Genomic DNA, 22,555 nt, shown 5'->3' with positions numbered 1-22,555 from the left:
AACGGGTATTTTTAGGGTTCATTTTTTAAATAAATAATTTTAAATAATTTAAATAATTAATTTTAATATTTTTATTATTTTTTAATATTAGTTCTTTAATAATAATTGTTTTTTTTAAATAAACTATTTTTTAAAGTATATATATTTACAAATTAATTATTAAAAAATAATTTAATTTATTAAATTAAATAAATTTTAATAAATTACATTTTTTTTAAAAATAATATACTTACATATACTTACGTTGTAATGGCATGCGTTGTAATAGCATCTGCTATGTAATGGCATGCGTTGTAAAAGTATTTGTTGTAAATGTATCTGCGTTGTAAAAATTGCGTTGTAACGGTGTGCGTTGTAAAAGTTCGCGATGTAACGTCATACATCCGTTCTATAGTCCTCCTCTGAAGTAGGCCGGTTCTAGAGCCCTCATCTGAAGTAGGGCTGGTTCTAGAGCCCTCATCTGACGTAGGCTGGTTCTAGAGTCCTCATCAGAAGCAGCCCAGTTCTGGAGGTCTTATCTGGTGTAGGCCGGTTCTGGAGGCCTCATCTGAAGTAGGCTGGTTCTAGAGCCCTCATCTGAAGTAGGCTGGTTCTAGAGCCCTCATCTGAAGTAGGCTGGTTCTAGAGCCCTCATCTGAAGTAGGCCGGTTCTATAGACCTCATCTTAAGTAGGGCCCGTTCTTTAGACCTCATCTGAAGAAGTAGGCCGGTTCTAGAGCCCTCATCTGAAGTAGGCCGATTCTAGAGCCCTCATCTGGAGTATGCTGGTTCTAGAGCCCTCATCTGAAGTAGGCTGGTTCTAGAGCCCTCATCTGAAGTAGGCTGGTTCTAGAGCCCTCATCTGAAGTAGGCCGGTTCTAGAGCCCTCATCTGAAGTAGGCCGGTTCTAGAGCCCTCATCTGAAGTAGGGCCCGTTCTTTAGACCTCATCTGAAGTAGGGCAGGTTCTATAGACCTCCTCTGAAGAAGGGCAGGTTCTATAGACCTCCTCTGAAGTAGGTCAGTTCTAGAGCCCTCATCTGAAGTAGGGCTGGTTCTAGAGCCCTCATCTGAAGAAGGCTGGTTCTAGAGTCCTCCTCAGAAGCAGCCCAGTTCTGGAGGCCTTATCTGGTGTAGGCCGGTTCTGGAGGCCTCATCTGAAGTAGGCTGGTTCTAGAGCCCTCATCTGAAGTAGGCTGGTTCTAGAGCGCTCATCTGAAGTAGGGCCCGTTCTTTAGACCTCATCTGAAGAAGTAGGCCGGTTCTGAAGCCCTCATCTGAAGTAGGCCGGTTCTGAAGCCCTCATCTGAAGTAGGCCGGTTCTAGAGCCCTCATCTGAAGTAGGCTGGTTCTAGAGCCCTCATCTGAAGTAGGCTGGTTCTAGAGCCCTCATCTGAAGTAGGCTGGTTCTAGAGCCCTCATCTGAAGTAGGCTGGTTCTAGAGACCTCATCTGAAGCAAGACGGTTCTAGAGCCCTCATCTGAAGTAGGGCTGGTTCTAGAGCGCTCATCTGAAGTAGGCCGGTTCTATAGACCTCATCTGAAGTAGGGCCCGTTCTTTAGACCTCATCTGAAGAAGTAGGCCGGTTCTGAAGCCCTCATCTGAAGTAGGCCGGTTCTAGAGCCCTCATCTGAAGTAGGCCGGTTCTAGAGCCCTCATCTGAAGTAGGCTGGTTCTAGAGCCCTCATCTGAAGTAGGCTGGTTCTAGAGCCCTCATCTGAAGTAGGCCGGTTCTGAAGCCCTCATCTGAAGTAGACCGGTTCTAGAGACCTCATCTGAAGCAAGACGGTTCTAGAGCCCTCATCTGAAGTAGGGCTGGTTCTAGAGCCCTCATCTGAAGTAGGGCTGGTTCTAGAGCCCTCATCTGAAGTAGGGCTGGTTCTAGAGCCCTCATCTGAAGTAGGCTGGTTCTAGAGTCCTCATCAGAAGCAGCCCAGTTCTGGAGGCCTTATCTGGTGTAGGCCGGTTCTGGAGGCCTCATCTTGAGAGGTAGGCCTAGAGATCTTATTCAGAGGAGTAAGCTGTTTTTGGGGTCTTCTTTCAATCAATCAATCAGGCTCTTTTAAGCGCTGCTCATCACCCGGGAGGGTGTCTAGGTGCTGGATGGGGTGTGGTGGGTTATTTTTGGAAAAAGGACCCCTGAAGTTAGGATAAAGAAACCCAGACAGGGAAAATACTGCTTTGGAAAGCGGCGACACCGGGCACAGTGTATTTTACATTCGGATGGGATGTCAACTCTAGGCTAAATTATTTACGCATGCCATAAAGACACAAATGCTAACCAAGGAAAAATATAAACAGTTTATTATTTTCTTACTAATATTCTTATCTTTTTTTTAGATTTTTTTTTTTACAAATAATATATAGACAAAGATAAATATATTTACCGTCTTAATACTCATTTATGAACCACATGTATTATCTTCGACTGACAGTTGGTGCATTTCATAACTCTGTATTTCAAGTAGCAAGATTGTCAGCTTTTCAAATCACTTGTACACACATCATTTTTTCTTTTTCCAACTTTAGTCAAAAGAAGTGTATATTAAAACACATAATTCACAAGAGACTTAATGCACAGAGAGTGGCGGCTTGTTGACATATTCTTCTGCTGGGCGTCGTGAGAGGAACAGCCAATCCTTCAGGCCGTTTCTGAACTCTTGCAGTGTGGGGGAGATCCTGAGGTGAAGAGGGGGACCGTTCCAGGTCTCGCTGTCCAGGTAGGGGCAGGAGCGACCGCCTATCCTCCTGCGGCAGTACCGCGGAGTGTGGGTGAGGGTGGCGGACGCAGCTGTCCGATAGGTTGGTGGAAGTTCAGCCCGGGGTTGGGGTAGGCTGATCCCACGTCTGAAGGGCTTGGTAACCATGGGTCAGCATTTTGAGCAGACATCTCTTGTGTATGGGGAGCCAGTGGAGAGATCTGAGGTGGGGTGGTGATATGGTGGCCTGCTGTCTAGTATGATGCTGAGCTTCCTGACCTGTTCTGAGGGTGATGGGGAGGGGCCTAGATCTGCTGGCCACTAGGTGTTGTCCCAGGAGGAAGTGTTGTTGTTGCAGAAGATGAGTGCCTACGTTTTGTCGGTGTTTGAGGCAGTTGTTTTGCATCCTGCTGGCTACACTGGTCATACACCTGTAGAGGTTTGCTTTGTTGTTAGAGGTCTTTAAAGTAGTCCGTTTCTGGAGGCCTCACCGAAACAATCAGTTTGGTTCTGGTGGCCTCCTCCGAAATAGGCAGGTTCTGGAAGCCTTGCCTGAACAAGTTCGACAGTCCTGGAAACCTCTTTTAAAGTAGGCCAATTCTGGAGGCCTCCTTTGAAGTAGGCCAGTTCTGGCACCCTTACCTGAACAGGTTGGCCGGTTCTGAAGGCTTACTTTTGAAGCCAGTCAGTTCTCCTTTGAAGTAGGCTGGTTCTGGAAGCGTCCTTTGATGTAGGGTTATTTTATAGGCATCCTTTGAAGTTGGCCGGTTCTGGGGGGGCTCCTTTGAGGCAGGCTGGTTCTGGAGGCCTCCTTTACAACCGGCCGGTTCCGGAGGCATCTTTTGGAGTGCATCTTTGGCCTCTCCTTGGAGAAATCGCTCGTCATGCCCATTCAATCGTTGCCCTCTTCGGAAAGATCACAATCAATCAATCAATCATTTTATTTGTAAAGCGCGCTACTTACCCATGAGGATTTCAAGGTGCTGAGGGGGGGGGGGGGCTGCTACTGTTCGAAGAGCCAGGTCTTGAGGAGTCTCCTGAAGGTCAGCAGGTCTTGTGTCTGCCGTAGGTGGAGGGGGAGTTTGTTCCATGTCTTTGCGGCGAGTTGGGAGAAGGATCTACCGCTGGTGGTTGCTCTTCGGATGCGGGGGACGGTGGCGAGGGCGTGGTCGGCGAAGCGGAGCTGGCGGGTGGGGGTGTAGAAGTTGAGGCGGCAGTTGAGGTACGCTGGTCCGGTGTTGTGGAGTGCTTTGTGTGCGTGGGTGAGGAGCTTGAAGGTGATCCTCTTGTTGACCGGGAGCCAGTGCAGGTCTCTCAGGTGGGGTGTGATGTGGCTGTGGTGCGGGATGTCGAGGATCAGACGTGCTGAAGCATTCTGGATGCGTTGGAGCCGTTTGAGGAGTTTCGTTGAGGCTCCGGCGTAGAGGGCGTGTCCGTAATCCAGTCTACTGCTGACGAGAGCCTGGGTGACCGTCCTTCTGGTTTCGGTGGGGATCCGCTTGTAGATCCTGTGAAGCATACGGAGGGTGTTGAAGCAGGAGGAGGAGACGGCGTTGACCTGCTTTGTCATGGAGAGGGTGGAATCGAGGATGACCCCTAGGTTGCGTGCGTGGTCGGTGGGGGCTGTTCCTAGCGAGGAGGGCCACCAGGAGTTGTCGCAAGTCGAGGGGGTGGACCCGAGGATGAGGACCTCCGCTTTGTCTGAGTTTAGCTTCAGCCGGCTGTTTCTCATCCAGTCGGAGACGGCTGTTATTCCCTCATGGAGGTTGTTTTTTGCTGTGTGAGGGTCTTTGGTGAGGGAGAGGATCAGCTGGTTGTCGTCAGCGTAGGAGATGATGTTGAGGTTGTGCAGTCGGGCAATGCGGGCGAGCGGGGCCATGTAGACGTTGAACAGTGTGGGCTGAGGGAAGAGCCCTGGGGTACGCCGCAGATGATCTCGGTGGCTTTGGAGCGGAGGGGAGAAAGGTGGACGCTCTGTGTTCTACCGGAGAGGAAGGAGGTGTTCCAGTCCAGGGCCTTCCCTTGAATCCCTGCGTTGTGGAGGCAAGCGCGTAGGGTGTGGTAGCAGACCGTGTCGAAGGCAGCCGACAGGTCCAGGAGGATGAGGGCCGCTGTTTCACCGTTGTCTAGCAGGGTTCTGATGTCGTCGGTGGCGGCTAGGAGGGCTGTCTCGGTGCTGTGGTTGCGGTGAAATCCGGACTGGGACGAGTCCAGAATGCTGTTTTCCTCGAGGAACCTGGTTAGTTGTATGTTGACGGCCTTCTCGATGACCTTCGCCGGGAACGGGAGCAGGGAGATGGGTCGGAGGTTTTGGAGGTCCTTGGGGGTCAGCTGTGGGTTTCTTCAGTAGGGCGTTGATCTCGGCGTGCTTCCAGTCCTCAGGGAAGGTCGCTGTCTTGAGGGAGCGGTTGATGGCCTTCCAGAGGTGGGGTGCGATGACGGTGCTGGTCCTGTTGAAGATGTGGTGAGGGCATGGACCTGTCGGGTATCCGGAGTGTACGGAGTTCATGATCTTGATGGTGTCGTTGTCTATGTTGGTCCACGAGTTCAGGCGGTTGGTGCGAGTGGTGGTCGTCTCAGTGGTTGCGGGGGCGGTTGCGGTGTTGAAGCTGTCGGTGGTTGCCGGGGCGGTCGCGGTGTTGAAGCTGTCGTGGATGTCCCTGATCTTGCGGTGGAAGAAGGTGGCCAGTGAGTCGCACAGCTCTTGCGAGGGTGGGATGTCGTTGGAGCTGGAGTTGGGGTTGGAGAGTTCTTGCACGATGTTGAAGAGCTCTTTGCTGTTGTGTGCGTTGTTGTCTAGGCGGTCTTTGAAGGAGGCTCTCTTGGCGGATCTGATGAGGTGGTGGTGGTTGTGGGTGGCGTCCTTGTGAGCTGCGTAGCTTTCCGGGGTTCGATCGTGGGTCCAGTTCTTCTCTAACTTACAGAAAGTTTTCTTGGATCCCTGGAGGTCTTGGGAGAACCAGCTTGCTTTCTTCCTGGTGTGGCTGGTGGAGGGTTTCTTGACTGGGGCAAGGGTGTTGGCACAGTCTTCGATCCATTGTTTGAGGTTGTGGGCTGCGGCGTCCGGGTCGGTCGGATCTGCGGGTGGGCTTTGGGCGAGGGTGGTGGTTAGCTGGTCATTGGTGACTTTGCTCCAGCAGCAGCGTGGCCTCTGTTGGGTGCGGTGGGGTGTGACGGGTTTCCGAAAGGTGAAGTGGATGCAGCGGTGGTCGGTCCAGTGGAGTTCGGTGGTGTGGTTGAAGCAGACGTGGGTGCTTGCTGAGAAGACGGGGTCAAGCGTGTGGGCTGCGGCGTGGGTGGGCGTTGTGACGAGTTGTCTGAGTCCGAGTTTGGCGAGGTTGTCGATCAGGGTGGAGGAGTTGGGGTCGTTGTTGTTCTCGAGGTGGAAGTTCAGGTCCCCGATGAGGATGTAGTCCGTGCAGGCGAGGGCGTGCGTGCTGACGAGGTCGGCGATGGAGAACTGTGGTCGGGGTCCGTGGGGTCTGTAGACGAGTGTTCCTCTGAGGGTGGTGTTTGGGTCGGTGTGGATCTGGAAGTGCAGGTGTTCAGCGGTGCAGAGGGTGTCAGCGTCATTAGTCGAGATGTTGAGGGTGTTCCTGTGGATGATGGCGATTCCTCTTCCTGCTCCGTTGGTGCGGTACTTGCGGATGATCTTGTAGCCTTCCGGTGTGGCTATGGTGATGTCGGGTGCTGAGGAGGAGTTCAGCCAGGTCTCCATCAGGAAGGCGACGTCAGGGGTGTCGGGTGTCGAGTAGGTCCCAGAGTTCGATAGCGTGTTTCCTGGCAGAGCGGGTGTTTAGGAGGATGCAGCGAAGGTGGTTGGATTGATTGGCGGATGGGTTGGAGGGCTGGATGCTAGTGTAGCTGCAGTTTCGGCAGATGAAGGGTTCGTGGGTGCGTTTTGGGGCGGCCAGGTAGCAGGTGCTTGATCGTCTGGTGTTGAGAGCGTCGAGGGTTCCGGTGGCGTGGTGGAGACGGGTGTTGTGGCGGTCGCGGGGGCCAGGGGCTCTGGCGCTGGGCGCGGTCCAGGCGCGGACGGGTGCAGACGGGCGCAGACAGGCTTGCCTTAGGCGCGGCCACTTCGTGGTCTGCATAAGAGCGTTGATGGGCGGGAAAAGCAGCTGGGTGGTGGGAGCGGGGCGGCGAATGGGCTGTCAGGGGGGCGGGGCTTCAGGGAGGCAGCGGCGGGAAGAGTGTGGCGAAGGTGACCGGCTCAGCAGCGGCTGGGACCGGGGGCAGGCAGAGGCAGCAAGCGGGCAGGCCAAGTCAGCTGGCAGCAGGAGACCAGGGTGAGCAGGCGGCAGCGGTTTGGGGGCGACCTAAGTAGGCAGGGTCAGAGGTCGCTGTGCCCTCTGCGAGTCCATTCCAACCTCATGCCCCTTCTCTTTGTTAACTTGTTTTCCTGTGCCGCTTCGTGCCACGGTTCTACCTTTGCAAAGTACTGTAAATAGCAAGTGTTACTATTAGGTGTCTGTGGTAGTGGACTTACCAACCTCGGAAGGATGAGAGCCGGAGTCTGTCTTGAGGTTTGACCTTGTGACCTTCAGATCTCGCGTTTGTCAGCGGTGAGCGCTCACTGAAAGATGCACTTTTACAACCTGAATGTATTGTGATTGTGGCTCAGGTGTGAGGTACAGAAGTTTGGAAGAGGGCTTTACCTACGTCTGCCAGTGTGCGGCCAGTGAGGATGACCCATGGAGAGGCTCGCTCGCTGCTGTAACATGCAGTGATCTGCGCGTCGGAAGTTTGAATCCTGCCAAGGCCCACACAGCCTTTAATCCTTCTGGGGTCGGTAAATTGTTCCCTGCAGCGCCTAGAATTTGCAGAAGTGCGGTAAGAATGACTATATTAAAATAAGTGGCTATTATCATTATGTTTCCAGTTCAGCACCCCCCCTCATGAATAATCGTTATCAAATGTACGTTTTCAGGTAAACAAAGGAAAAATACAACCCCCGAAATTCACGTTTTTATTAAAAGCAGCCCAGGGCCATGCTACGGCGCGAAGCATGAATGATGCGGGTGAGCAGAAAGATGTACTTATAGGATGTGTGTCTCGGCACCAGCTACACTGTGAACCGGGAGATGCCTTCTCTTTTCTTTACTGTGCAAAGTGTACTTTTGGTGCCTCGTGTCTTTTGTTCCACGTTTCCACTCACAGCTGCTTGAATGGCCTGTTTTGAATTGTTTTACAGCGCCTAGTGAGCGTAGTGGCCGCTGCTTCCCAGCTGCACACCTCTCTTGACCCCTGTTAACCCCAGGGGGGCTCTGCCCTGAACCCCGAGGCCTGGCGCCCTCAGCTGGACACCCCTCTTAACCCCTGGGGGGCTCTGCCCTGAACCCCGAGGCCTGGCGCCCTCAGCTGGACACCCCTCTTAACCCCAGGGGGGCTCTGCCCTGAACCCCGAGGCCTGGCGCCCTCAGCTGGACACCCCTCTGAACCCCTGGGGGGCTCTGCCTTGAGCCCCGAGGCCTGGCGCCCTCAGCTGGACACCCCTCTTAACCCCAGGGGGGCTCTGCCCTGAACCCCGAGGCCTGGCGCCCTCAGCTGGACACCCCTCTTAACCCCAGGGGGGCTCTGCCCTGAACCCCGAGGCCTGGCGCCCTCAGCTGGACACCCCTCTTAACCCCTGGGGGGCTCTGCCTTGAACCCTGAGGCCTGGCGCCTTGACCCAGCTGTGCCCTGGTGTGTGCGGGCATCTTTCTACCACCAGAGACCATCTCAGCACAGACACAGACACTTTCTGCCAACACCAGCGGCCACCAATGAAAGGAAACAAATAATTAAATAAAAAAGATGTAACCCCAGTCCCCGGGCCACGAATCGTGCAACCCTCTCCCAACCAATCGCAGAGCAGCTCTGCATTCCAACTCGGACTGTCCGAGCCTCAGTCCCTTCTTGCTGTCTATTGTTCGCAATAATTAGGGCTTTAAGTGAGACGGGTCCCTATAGGGCTCTCTGTTTTTGCCCTGGGGTGAAAAATAAAATCTCACCTCTGCCGCAGCGCCGCCTTCACTGCCTTTGAGGAAACTTCAAAGAGACTTTTTTCGTAGATCTTTCACAGTCCCGTCATTTGAGAACTGAAGCCTTTTCAAGATTATGTACAACACAGCCGTAGTTGCTGCTTATTTACCTTACACGGCTGGGGCAAGCACAGACCTCAGACAGAAAGAATGATAATAAAATATATTTTAGTTGTGGGGTCCCGGCACGGGCTGTCCCCCTGCAGCCAGGCCCTGGCTACACTTCCAGTGCTTGTTTGTAAGTGTACAGAAGTGTGATTGGGGGTGGGGCGACCCCCTCCTAGGATGAGATCGTTATCTCAGGAGCTGTAAATTCCCCCACGGGAGGATGGCACCTTTATCTCTCAGTCTGGGCAGCGCCCCCCCCCCTTTCAGTTCACGTCCAGGCGCTGCACGTGGGAGGGGCGGGGGGGACGGTGGGGGTCACTCTCCTCCTAAAGATGCCGCTTCTGGGGGGGCAGAGCTCACTCCGGGACCGCCAGCCGCGCCAGGAGGCGCCTCCAGCTGCGGCCGCCACCTCTGATGCCGCCGTCTGCAGGTACGGGTGGTGGGGGGCAGGGGGGGGGGGGGGGTCCAGAGACGTGTGTGATGTGCTTTAATTCACCCTCCAACTGCCCGGGCACCCCTCACATACACAAACCCCAGCCCCGGCCGGGCGCAGCGTGTCTGTGATTGTTGAACCTCGTTGAGACGTGTAAGTAAAATAATTTGAAAGTCCAGTCTGCACCGGGGGGGGGGCTCTCCGGGGGTCTTGGAGGCGAGGGTGAGAATCCTTCATTTACCGGTTGTGCCCTGAGTACGCACTACGAGGCCTTCCACCCGCCGAGCTGCCATCCCTGCGTTTTACTTTCACTTTTATGTGAACATTGCTTGGTTTCTTTTCGGGGTCTGGTGGCACATTATAGGGGCGATCTGGTAAATATGTCATTTTAGGGACGAGTGAGGCCGGTCTATGCTTTGGACAGTCGATCTGGAAAAACTTTATTGATGTGGTTTGAAGGTAGCACGTGTCGGTCACTCATTCTAGCTGCGTGGGTCGCTGCGCCTGCTGCAGAGACCTGGGCCACCAGCTTGCACGTGTGTTTGCAGCCGGAGAGCTGGTTGGTAAGGTCTGAGGTCCAAAGTTTTGATCAACAGATGAGTGATTTCAGGTGTGTTCGTCTAATGAGTTGCATTAAAGCAAAATAAGACTACAACTCCCAGAATGCATTTCGCTATCAGACAAAAGTCCCGAACTGCTAACAGTGTCCCCGAAGACATAGAGGGAGGTTGTCCCTATGTTTCATTTTTGTTGTCTGATTGGTTGTGGGCTTGACTTTCACAACCAACTTTTAGTCTCACTTCTGACACTTTAGTGGAACTAGTCCGTCAGAGAGAGTTTAGGCTGCAAGTCCCAGAATGCAGTTCGTTTATTAGGGAGAGTCCCGGGAACACACAGCCCCTGGAAAAAGACCCTTTATTTCCTCCTCATAGCTAGACGCGGGGGAAAGTAAACCTATTTTTATGGCGGGGTGAGGGTACTTTACCTCCTGTTGGGGCCTGTGAGGCCCACAGGGGCGCGTTGTAGTCCGTCTTCCATTGCGGGTCTGTTAGTCTTTGCATCTTAAGTTCGTGCTTTTGTCTGATTGTTCCCTTTCCTGTGAGTCTTTGCAGCGCACCGTGTGCTCTTGGTGGGGGTGGGGGGTGGGGGGGGGCTGCTCCTTACACACGGGGCTCTCGGTTCCCACGTGCAGTGCTCGGCCCAAGGTCACTGAACGCAAAACACTGGCACTGATCCCAGCCAGCAGGACAGACCGCCAGCCAGGGTCTGCAGATCTCACAGACAGCAGAGCTATCCCACAGCGTGCACATACCTTACACAGCGGAGCTATCCACAGCTTGCACATACCTTACACAGCGGAGCTATCCCTCAGCTTGCACAGACCTTACACAGCAGAGCTATCCCTCAGGTTACACAGACCTTACACAGCGGAGCTATCCCTCAGCTTGCACAGACCTTACACAGCAGAGCTATCCCTCAGGTTACACTGACCTTACACAGCGGAGCTATCCACAGCTTGCACAGACCTTACACAGCAGAGCTATCCCTCAGGTTACACAGACCTTACACAGCAGAGCTATCCCTCAGGTTACACAGACCTTACACAGCTGAGCTATCCACAGCTTACACTGACCTTACACAGCTGAGCTATCCACAGCTTACACTGACCTTACACAGCGGAGCTATCCACAGCTTGCACAGACCTTACACAGCAGAGCTATCCCTCAGGTTACACAGACCTTACACAGCAGAGCTATCCCTCAGGTTACACAGACCTTACACAGCAGAGCTATCCCTCAGGTTACACAGACCTTACACAGCAGAGCTATCCCTCAGCTTGCACAGACCTTACACAGCGGAGCTATCCACAGCTTGCACAGACCTTACACAGTGGAGCTATCCCTCAGGTTACACTGACCTTACACAGCGGAGCTATCCACAGCTTGCACAGACCTTACACAGTGGAGCTATCCCTCAGGTTATACTGACCTTACACAGCGGAGCTATCCACAGCTTGCACAGACCTTACACAGTGGAGCTATCCCTCAGGTTACACTGACCTTACACAGCGGAGCTATCCACAGCTTGCCAGACCTTACACAGCAGAGCTATCCCTCAGGTTACACAGACCTTACACAGCAGAGCTATCCACAGCTTCCACAGACCTTACACAGCAGAGCTATCCCTCAGGTTACACAGACCTTACACAGCGGAGCTATCCCTCTGGTTACACAGACCTTACACAGCAGAGCTATCCACAGCTTCCACAGACCTTACACAGCAGAGCTATCCCTCAGGTTACACAGACCTTACACAGCAGAGCTATCCACAGCGTGCACAGACCTTACACAGCAGAGCTATCCCTCAGGTTACACAGACCTTACACAGCAGAGCTATCCCTCAGGTTACACAGACCTTACACAGCGGAGCTATCCCTCAGGTTACACAGACCTTACACAGCGGAGCTATCCACAGCTTGCACAGACCTTACACAGCGGAGCTATCCCTCAGGTTACACAGACCTTACACAGCAGAGCTATCCCACAGCTTGCACAGACCTTACACAGCTGAGCTATCCCTCAGGTTACACAGACCTTACACAGCGGAGCTATCCCTCAGGTAACACAGACCTTACACAGCAGAGCTATCCCTCAGGTAACACAGACCTTACACAGCGGAGCTATCCACAGCGTGCACAGACCTTACACAGCAGAGCTATCCCTCAGCTTGCACAGACCTTACACAGCGGAGCTATCCACAGCTTGCACAGACCTTACACAGCGGAGCTATCCCCAGCTTGCACAGACCTTACACAGCGGAGCTATCCACAGCGTGCACAGACCTTACACAGCAGAGCTATCCCTCAGCTTGCACAGACCTTACACAGCGGAGCTATCCACAGCTTGCACAGACCTTACACAGCGGAGCTATCCCACAGCGTGCACAGACCTCAGACAGCTGAGCTATCCCTCAGGTTACACAGACCTTACACAGCGGAGCTATCCACAGCGTGCACAGACCTTACACAGCAGAGCTATCCCTCAGCTTGCACAGACCTTACACAGCGGAGCTATCCACAGCTTGCACAGACCTTACACAGCGGAGCTATCCCACAGCGTGCACAGACCTCAGACAGCTGAGCTATCCCTCAGGTTACACAGACCTTGCACAGCAGAGCTACCCACAGCGTGCACAGACCTTACACAGCAGAGCTATCCACAGCGTGCACAGACCTTACACAGCAGAGCTATCCCTCAGGTTACACAGACCTTACACAGCTGATCTATCCCTCAGGTTACACAGACCTTACACAGCAGAGGTATCCACAGCTTGCACAGACCTTACACAGCAGAGCTATCCCTCAGGTTACACAGACCTTACACAGCAGAGCTATCCCTCAGGTTACACAGACCTTACACAGCTGAGCTATCCCTCAGGTTACACAGACCTTACACAGCTGAGCTATCCACAGCTTACACAGACCTTACACAGCTGAGCTATCCCTCAGGTTACACAGACCTTACACAGCAGAGCTATCCCTCAGGTAACACAGACCTTACACAGCAGAGCTATCCCTCAGGTTACACAGACCTTACACAGCAGAGCTATCCCTCAGGTTACACAGACCTTACACAGCGGAGCTATCCACAGCTTGCACAGACCTTACACAGCGGAGCTATCCACAGCTTGCACAGACCTTACACAGCAGAACTATCCACAGCTTGCACAGACCTTACACAGCGGAGCTATCCCACAGCTTCCACAGACCTTACACAGCGGAGCTATCCCTCAGGTTACACAGACCTTACACAGCAGAGCTATCCCACAGCTTGCACAGACCTTACACAGCAGAGCTATCCCACAGCTTGCACAGACCTTACACAGCGGAGCTATCCCACAGCTTGCACAGACCTTACACAGCGGAGCTATCCCACAGCTTGCCAGACCTTACACAGCGGAGCTATCCACAGCTTGCACAGACCTTACACAGCAGAGCTATCCCACAGCGTGCACAGACCTTACACAGCAGAGCTATCCCACAGCTTGCCAGAACTTACACAGCGGAGCTATCCCTCAGGTTACACAGACCTTACACAGCAGAGCTATCCCTCAGGTTACACAGACCTTACACAGCGGAGCTATCCACAGCTTGCACAGACCTTACACAGCGGAGCTATCCCTCAGGTAACACAGACCTTACACAGCGGAGCTATCCCTCAGCTTGCACAGACCTTACACAGCAGAGCTATCCACAGCTTGCACAGACCTTACACAGCGGAGCTATCCCTCAGGTAACACAGACCTTACACAGCGGAGCTATCCCTCAGCTTGCACAGACCTTACACAGCGGAGCTATCCACAGCTTGCACAGACCTTACACAGCAGAGCTATCCCACAGCGTGCACAGACCTTACACACCAGAGCTATCCCACAGCTTGCACAGACCTTACACAGCGGAGCTATCCCACAGCTTGCACAGACCTTACACAGCAGAGCTATCCCACAGCTTGCCAGAACTTACACAGCGGAGCTATCCACAGCTTGGACAGACCTTACACAGCGGAGGTATCCACAGCTTGCACAGACCTTACACAGCGGAGCTATCCCTCAGCTTGCACAGACCTTACACAGCAGAGCTATCCACAGTGTGCACAGACCTTACACAGCAGAGCTATCCCTCAGGTTACACAGACCTTACACAGCAGAGCTATCCCACAGCTTGCACAGACCTTACACAGCGGAGCTATCCCACAGCTTGCCAGACCTTACACAGCGGAGCTATCCACAGCTTGCACAGACCTTACACAGCAGAGCTATCCCACAGCGTGCACAGACCTTACACAGCAGAGCTATCCCACAGCTTGCCAGAACTTACACAGCGGAGCTATCCACAGCTTGCACAGACCTTACACAGCGGAGCTATCCCTCAGGTTACACAGACCTTACACAGCAGAGCTATCCCTCAGGTTACACAGACCTTACACAGCGGAGCTATCCACAGCTTGCACAGACCTTACACAGCGGAGCTATCCCACAGCTTGCCAGAACTTACACAGCGGAGCTATCCCACAGCTTGCCAGAACTTACACAGCGGAGCTATCCACAGCTTGGACAGACCTTACACAGCGGAGCTATCCACAGCTTGCACAGACCTTACACAGCGGAGCTATCCCACAGCTTGCACAGACCTTACACAGCGGAGCTATCCCACAGCTTGCACAGACCTTACACAGCTGAGCTATCCACAGCTTGCACAGACCTTACACAGCGGAGCTATCCCTCAGGTTACACAGACCTTACACAGCGGAGCTATCCCACAGCTTGCACAGACCTTACACAGCGGAGCTATCCCACAGCTTGCACAGACCTTACACAGCGGAGCTATCCCACAGCTTGCACAGACCTTACACAGCTGAGCTATCCACAGCTTGCACAGACCTTACACAGCTGAGCTATCCACAGCTTGCACAGACCTTACACAACGGAGCTATCCACAGCTTGCACAGACCTTACACAGCGGAGCTATCCACAGCTTGCACAGACCTTACACAGCGGAGCTATCCCACAGCTTGCCAGACCTTACACAGCTGAGCTATCCACAGCTTGCACAGACCTTACACAGCGGAGCTATCCACAGCTTGCACAGACCTTACACAGCGGAGCTATCCCACAGCTTGCACAGACCTTACACAGCTGAGCTATCCACAGCTTGCACAGACCTTACACAGCGGAGCTATCCACAGCTTGCACAGACCTTACACAGCGGAGCTATCCACAGCTTGCACAGACCTTACACAGCGGAGCTATCCACAGCTTGCACAGACCTTACACAGCAGAGCTATCCCTCAGGTTACACAGACCTTACACAGCAGAGCTATCCCACAGCGTGCACAGACCTTACACAGCAGAGCTATCCACAGCTTGCACAGACCTAACACAGCAGAGCTATCCCTCAGGTTACACAGACCTTACACAGCAGAGCTATCCCTCAGGTTACACAGACCTTACACAGCAGAGCTATCCACAGCTTGCACAGACCTAACACAGCAGAGCTATCCCTCAGGTTACACAGACCTTACACAGCGGAGCTATCCCACAGCGTGCACAGACCTCAGACAGCGGAGCTATCCCTCAGGTAACACAGACCTTACACAGCGGAGCTATCCCACAGCTTGCACAGACCTTACACAGCGGAGCTATCCCACAGCGTGCACAGACCTCAGACAGCTGAGCTATCCACAGCTTGCACAGACCTTACACAGCAGAGCTATCCCACAGCTTGCACAGACCTTACACAGCTGAGCTATCCCTCAGCTTGCACAGACCTTACACAGCTGAGCTATCCCTCAGCTTGCACAGACCTTACACAGCTGAGCTATCCCTCAGCTTGCACAGACTTTACACAGCGGAGCTATCCACAGCTTGCACAGACCTTACACAGCGGAGCTATCCCACAGCGTGCACAGACCTCAGACAGCTGAGCTATCCACAGCTTGCACAGACCTTACACAGCAGAGCTATCCCTCAGGTTACACAGACCTTGCACAGCAGAGCTACCCACAGCTTGCACAGACCTTAGACAGCAGAGCTATCCACAGCATGCACAGACCTTACACAGCGGAGCTATCCACAGCTTGCACATACCTTACACAGCGGAGCTATCCCTCAGGTTACACAGACCTTACACAGCGGAGCTATCCCTCAGGTAACACAGACCTTAGACAGCAGAGCTACCCACAGCATGCACAGACCTTACACAGCAGAGCTATCCCTCAGGTTACACAGACCTTACACAGCAGAGCTATCCACAGCTTGCACAGACCTAACACAGCAGAGCTATCCCTCAGCTTGCACAGACCTTACACAGCAGAGCTATCCCACAGCGTGCACAGACCTTACACACCAGAGCTATCCCACAGCTTGCACAGACCTTACACAGCGGAGCTATCCCACAGCTTGCCAGACCTTACACAGCAGAGCTATCCACAGCTTGCACAGACCTTACACAGCGGAGCTATCCACAGCGTGCACAGACCTTACACAGCAGAGCTATCCCTCAGCTTGCACAGACCTTACACAGTGGAGCTATCCCTCAGCTTGCACAGACCTTACACAGCAGAGCTATCCCACAGCTTGCACAGACCTTACACAGCTGAGCTATCCCACAGCTTGCACAGACCTTACACAGCAGAGCTATCCCACAGCGTGCACAGACCTTACACACCAGAGCTATCCCACAGCTTGCACAGACCTTACACAGCTGAGCTATCCACAGCTTGCACAGACCTTACACAGCTGAGCTATCCACAGCTTGCACAGACCTTACACAGCAGAGCTATCCCTCAGCTTGCACAGACCTTACACAGCGGAGCTATCCACAGCTTGCACAGACCTTACACAGCGGAGCTATCCCACAGCGTGCACAGACCTCAGACAGCTGAGCTATCCACAGCTTGCACAGACCTTACACAGCAGAGCTATCCCTCAGGTTACACAGACCTTGCACAGCAGAGCTACCCACAGCATGCACAGACCTTACACAGCAGAGCTATCCCTCAGCTTGCACAGACCTTACACAGCAGAGCTATCCCTCAGGTTACACAGACCTTACACAGCAGAGCTATCCACAGCTTGCACAGACCTAACACAGCAGAGCTATCCCTCAGCTTGCACAGACCTTACACAGCAGAGCTATCCCACAGCGTGCACAGACCTTACACACCAGAGCTATCCCACAGCTTGCACAGACCTTACACAGCGGAGCTATCCCACAGCTTGCCAGACCTTACACAGCAGAGCTATCCACAGCTTGCCAGACCTTACACAGCAGAGCTATCCCTCAGCTTGCACAGACCTTACACAGCAGAGCTATCCCTCAGGTTACACAGACCTTACACAGCAGAGCTATCCCACAGCTTGCACAGACCTTACACAGCGGAGCTATCCCACAGCTTGCACAGACCTTACACAGCGGAGCTATCCCACAGCTTGCACAGACCTTACACAGCAGAGCTATCCACAGCTTGCCAGACCTTACACAGCAGAGCTATCCCTCAGGTAACACAGACCTTACACAGCGGAGCTATCCCCAGCTTGCACAGACCTTACACAGCAGAGCTATCCCTCAGGTTACACAGACCTTACACAGCGGAGCTATCCACAGCTTGCACAGACCTTACACAGCTGAGCTATCCACAGCTTGCACAGACCTTACACAGCGGAGCTATCCACAGCTTGCACAGACCTTACACAGCGGAGCTATCCCACAGGTTACACAGACCTTACACAGCGGAGCTATCCACAGCTTGCACAGACCTTACACAGCTGAGCTATCCACAGCTTGCACAGACCTTACACAGCGGAGCTATCCACAGCTTGCACAGACCTTACACAGCGGAGCTATCCACAGCTTGCACAGACCTTACACAGCTGAGCTATCCACAGCTTGCACAGACCTTACACAGCGGAGCTATCCACAGCTTGCACAGACCTTACACAGCAGAGCTATCCACAGCTTGTACAGACCTTACACAGCAGAGCTATCCCTCAGGTTACACAGACCTTACACAGCGGAGCTATCCCTCAGCTTGCACAGACCTTACACAGCGGAGCTATCCCTCAGGTAACACAGACCTTACACAGCGGAGCTATCCCTCAGCTTGCACAGACCTTACACAGCGGAGCTATCCCTCAGCTTGCACAGACCTTACACAGCAGAGCTATCCCACAGCTTGCACAGACCTTACACAGCGGAGCTATCCCTCAGCTTGCACAGACCTTACACAGCAGAGCTATCCACAGCTTGCACAGACCTTACACAGCAGAGCTATCCCACAGCTTGCCAGACCTTACACAGCGGAGCTATCCCTCAGGTTACACAGACCTTACACAGCGGAGCTATCCACAGCTTCCACAGACCTTACACAGCAGAGCTATCCCTCAGCTTGCACAGACCTTACACAGCGGAGCTATCCCTCAGGTAACACAGACCTTACACAGCGGAGCTATCCCTCAGCTTGCACAGACCTTACACAGCAGAGCTATCCCTCAGGTTATACAGACCTTACACAGCAGAGCTATCCCACAGCTTGCACAGACCTTACACAGCGGAGCTATCCCACAGCTTGCACAGACCTTACACAGCGGAGCTATCCCACAGCTTGCACAGACCTTACACAGCAGAGCTATCCACAGCTTGCACAGACCTTACACAGCAGAGCTATCCCACAGCTTGCACAGACCTTACACAGCAGAGCTATCCCACAGCTTGCCAGACCTTACAAAGCGGAGCTATCCACAGCTTGCACAGACCTTACACAGCAGAGCTATCCCTCAGGTTACACAGACCTTACACAGCAGAGCTATCCCACAGCTTGCCAGACCTTACACAGCGGAGCTATCCCTCAGCTTGCACAGACCTTACACAGCGGAGCTATCCACAGCTTGCACAGACCTTACACAGCGGAGCTATCCACAGCTTGCACAGACCTTACACAGCGGAGCTATCCCTCGGGTAACTCAGACCTTACACAGCAGATCTATCCCACAGCTTGCACAGACCTTACACAGCAGAGCTATCCCTCAGGTTATACAGATCTTACACAGCGGAGCTATCCACAGCTTGCACAGACCTTACACAGCGGAGCTATCCACAGCGTGCACAGACCTTACACAGGGGAGCTATCCACAGCGTGCACAGACCTTACACAGCTGAGCTATCCACAGCGTGCACAGACCTTACACAGCTGAGCTATCCACAGCTTGCACAGACCTTACACAGCGGAGCTATCCACAGCTTGCACAGACCTTACACAGCGGAGCTATCCACAGCGTGCACAGACCTTACACAGCGGAGCTATCCCTTGCTTGCACAGACCTTACACACCAGAGCTATCCCACAGCTTGCACAGACCTTACACAGCGGAGCTATCCACAGCTTGCACAGACCTTACACAGCGGAGCTATCCCCAGCTTGCACAAACCTTACACAGCAGAGCTATCCACAGCTTGCACAGACCTTACACAGCTGAGCTATCCACAGCGTGCACAGACCTTACACAGCGGAACTATCCACAGCTTCCACAGACCTTACACAGCAGAGCTATCCACAGCTTGCACAGACCTTACACAGCGGAGCTATCCCTCAGGTTACACAGACCTTACACAGCAGAACTATCCACAGCTTCCACAGACCTTACACAGCAGAGCTATCCACAGCGTGCACAGACCTTACACAGCGGAGCTATCCCCAGCTTGCACAGACCTTACACAGCAGAGCTATCCCTCAGGTTACACAGACCTTACACAGCAGAGCTATCCCACAGCTTGCACAGACCTTACACACCAGAGCTATCCCACAGCTTGCACAGACCTTACACAGCGGAGCTATCCCACAGCTTGCCAGACCTTACACAGCGGAGCTATCCACAGCGTGCACAGACCTTACACAGCGGAGCTATCCCCAGCTTGCACAGACCATACACAGCGGAGCTATCCCTCAGGTTACACAGACCTTACACAGCAGAGCTATCCCACAGCTTGCACAGACCTTACACACCAGAGCTATCCCACAGCTTGCACAGACCTTACACAGCGGAGCTATCCCCAGCTTGCACAGACCTTACACAGCGGAGCTATCCCCAGCTTGCACAGACCTTACACAGCGGAGCTATCCACAGCTTGCACAGACCTTACACAGCTGAGCTATCCACAGCGTGCACAGACCTTACACAGCGGAACTATCCACAGCTTCCACAGACCTTACACAGCAGAGCTATCCACAGCTTGCACAGACCTTACACAGCGGAGCTATCCCTCAGGTTACACAGACCTTACACAGCAGAACTATCCACAGCTTCCACAGACCTTACACAGCAGAGCTATCCACAGCGTGCACAGACCTTACACAGATGAGCTATCCACAGCGTGCACAGACCTTACACAGGGGAGCTATCCACAGCGTGCACAGACCTTACACAGCAGAGCTATCCACAGCTTCCACAGACCTTACACAGCAGAGCTATCCACAGCGTGCACAGACCTTACACAGCTGAGCTATCCACAGCGTGCACAGACCTTACACAGGGGAGCTATCCACAGCGTGCACAGACCTTACACAGCTGAGCTATCCACAGCGTGCACAGACCTTACACAGGGGAGCTATCCACAGCGTGCACAGACCTTACACAGCTGAGCTATCCACAGCGTGCACAGACCTTACACAGCTGAGCTATCCACAGCGTGCACAGACCTTACACAGCTGAGCTATCCACAGCGTGCACAGACCTTACACAGCGGAACTATCCACAGCTTCCACAGACCTTACACAGCAGAGCTATCCACAGCTTGCACAGACCTTACACAGCAGAGCTATCCACAGCGTGCACAGACCTTACACAGCAGAGCTATCCCACAGCTTGCACAGACCTTACACAGCGGAGCTATCCTCAGCTTGCACAGACCTTACACAGCGGAGCTATCCCTCAGGTTACACAGACCTTACACAGCAGAACTATCCACAGCTTCCACAGACCTTACACAGCAGAGCTATCCACAGCTTGCACAGACCTTACACAGCTGAGCTATCCACAGCTTGCACAGACCTTACACAGCTGAGCTATACACACCGTGCACAGACCTTACACAGCAGAACTATCCACAGCTTCCACAGACCTTACACAGCGGAGCTATCCACAGCTTGCACAGACCTTACACAGCTGAGCTATCCACAGCGTGCACAGACCTAACACAGCTGAGCTATCCACAGCGTGCACAGACCTTACACAGGGGAGCTATCCACAGCGTGCACAGACCTTACACAGCTGAGCTATCCACAGCGTGCACAGACCTTACACAGGGGAGCTATCCATAGCGTGCACAGACCTTACACAGCTGAGCTATCCACAGCGTGCACAGACCTTACACAGCTGAGCTATCCACAGCGTGCACAGACCTCACACAGGGGAGCTATCCACAGCGTGCACAGACCTTACACAGCTGAGCTATCCACAGCTTGCACAGACCTTACACAGCTGAGCTATCCACAGCATGCACAGACCTTACACAGCGGAGCTATCCACAGCGTGCACAGACCTTACACAGCTGAGCTATCCACAGCTTGCACAGACCTTACACAGCTGAGCTATCCACAGCTTGCACAGACCTTACACAGCTGAGCTATCCACAGCTTGCACAGACCTTACACAGGGGAGCTATCCACAGCTTGCACAGACCTTACACAGGGGGAGCTATCCACAGCGTGCACAGACCTTACACAGGGGGAGCTATCCGCAGCGTGCACAGACCTTACACAGCGGAGCTATCCACAGCTTGCACAGACCTTACACAGCTGAGTTATCCACAGCTTGCACAGACCTTACACAGGGGAGCTATCCACAGCTTGCACAGACCTTACACAGGGGGAGCTATCCACAGCGTGCACAGACCTTACACAGGGGAGCTATCCACAGCTTGCACAGACCTTACACAGGGGGAGCTATCCACAGCGTGCACAGACCTTACACAGCTGAGCTATCCACAGCGTGCACAGACCTTACACAGGGGAGCTATCCACAGCGTGCACAGACCTTACACAGCTGAGCTATCCACAGCTTGCACAGACCTTACACAGCTGAGCTATCCACAGCTTGCACAGACCTTACACAGCTGAGCTATCCACAGCTTGCACAGACCTTACACAGGGGAGCTATCCACAGCTTGCACAGACCTTACACAGGGGGAGCTATCCACAGCGTGCACAGACCTTACACAGGGGGAGCTATCCACAGCGTGCACAGACCTTACACAGCGGAGCTATCCACAGCTTGCACAGACCTTACACAGCTGAGTTATCCACAGCTTGCACAGACCTTACACAGGGGAGCTATCCACAGCTTGCACAGACCTTACACAGGGGGAGCTATCCACAGCCTGCACAGACCTTACACAGGGGAGCTATCCACAGCTTGCACATACCTTACACAGGGGGAGCTATCCACAGCGTGCACAGACCTTACACAGCGGAGCTATCCCTCAGGTAACACAGACCGTACACAGCAGATCTATCCCTCAGGTAACACAGACCTTACACAGCGGAGCTATCCACAGCTTGCACAGACCTTCCACAGCGGAGCTATCCCTCAGGTTACACAGATCTTACACAGCGGAGCTATCCCTCAGGTTACACAAACCTTACACAGCGGAGCTATCCCTCAGGTTACACAGACCTTACACAGCAGAGCTATCCACAGCTTGCACATACCTTACACAGCGGAGCTATCCCTCAGGTTACACAGACCTTACACAGCGGAGCTA

General features: G+C 53.4%; 1 protein-coding gene across 1 annotated transcript in view; it reads left to right on the top strand.

Moving 5' to 3' along the window:
* Window positions 1-9,128: 9,128 nt before the first annotated feature.
* SAP25 (Sin3A associated protein 25) overlaps window positions 9,129-22,555 on the top strand; it is a 204,002-nt gene continuing 190,575 nt past the window's right edge. Inside the window, 1 exon segment of the mRNA XM_078668316.1 lies at window positions 9,129-9,238. The gene's annotated coding sequence lies outside the window, so the exon portion shown is untranslated.

The sequence above is a fragment of the Lissotriton helveticus genome, chromosome 12 (assembly GCF_964261635.1).
Source record: "Lissotriton helveticus chromosome 12, aLisHel1.1, whole genome shotgun sequence".
Classification (NCBI taxonomy): domain Eukaryota; kingdom Metazoa; phylum Chordata; class Amphibia; order Caudata; family Salamandridae; genus Lissotriton; species Lissotriton helveticus.
The sequence above is the reverse complement of the archived record's forward strand: the minus strand, read 5'-3'. Positions and strand labels throughout refer to the sequence as shown.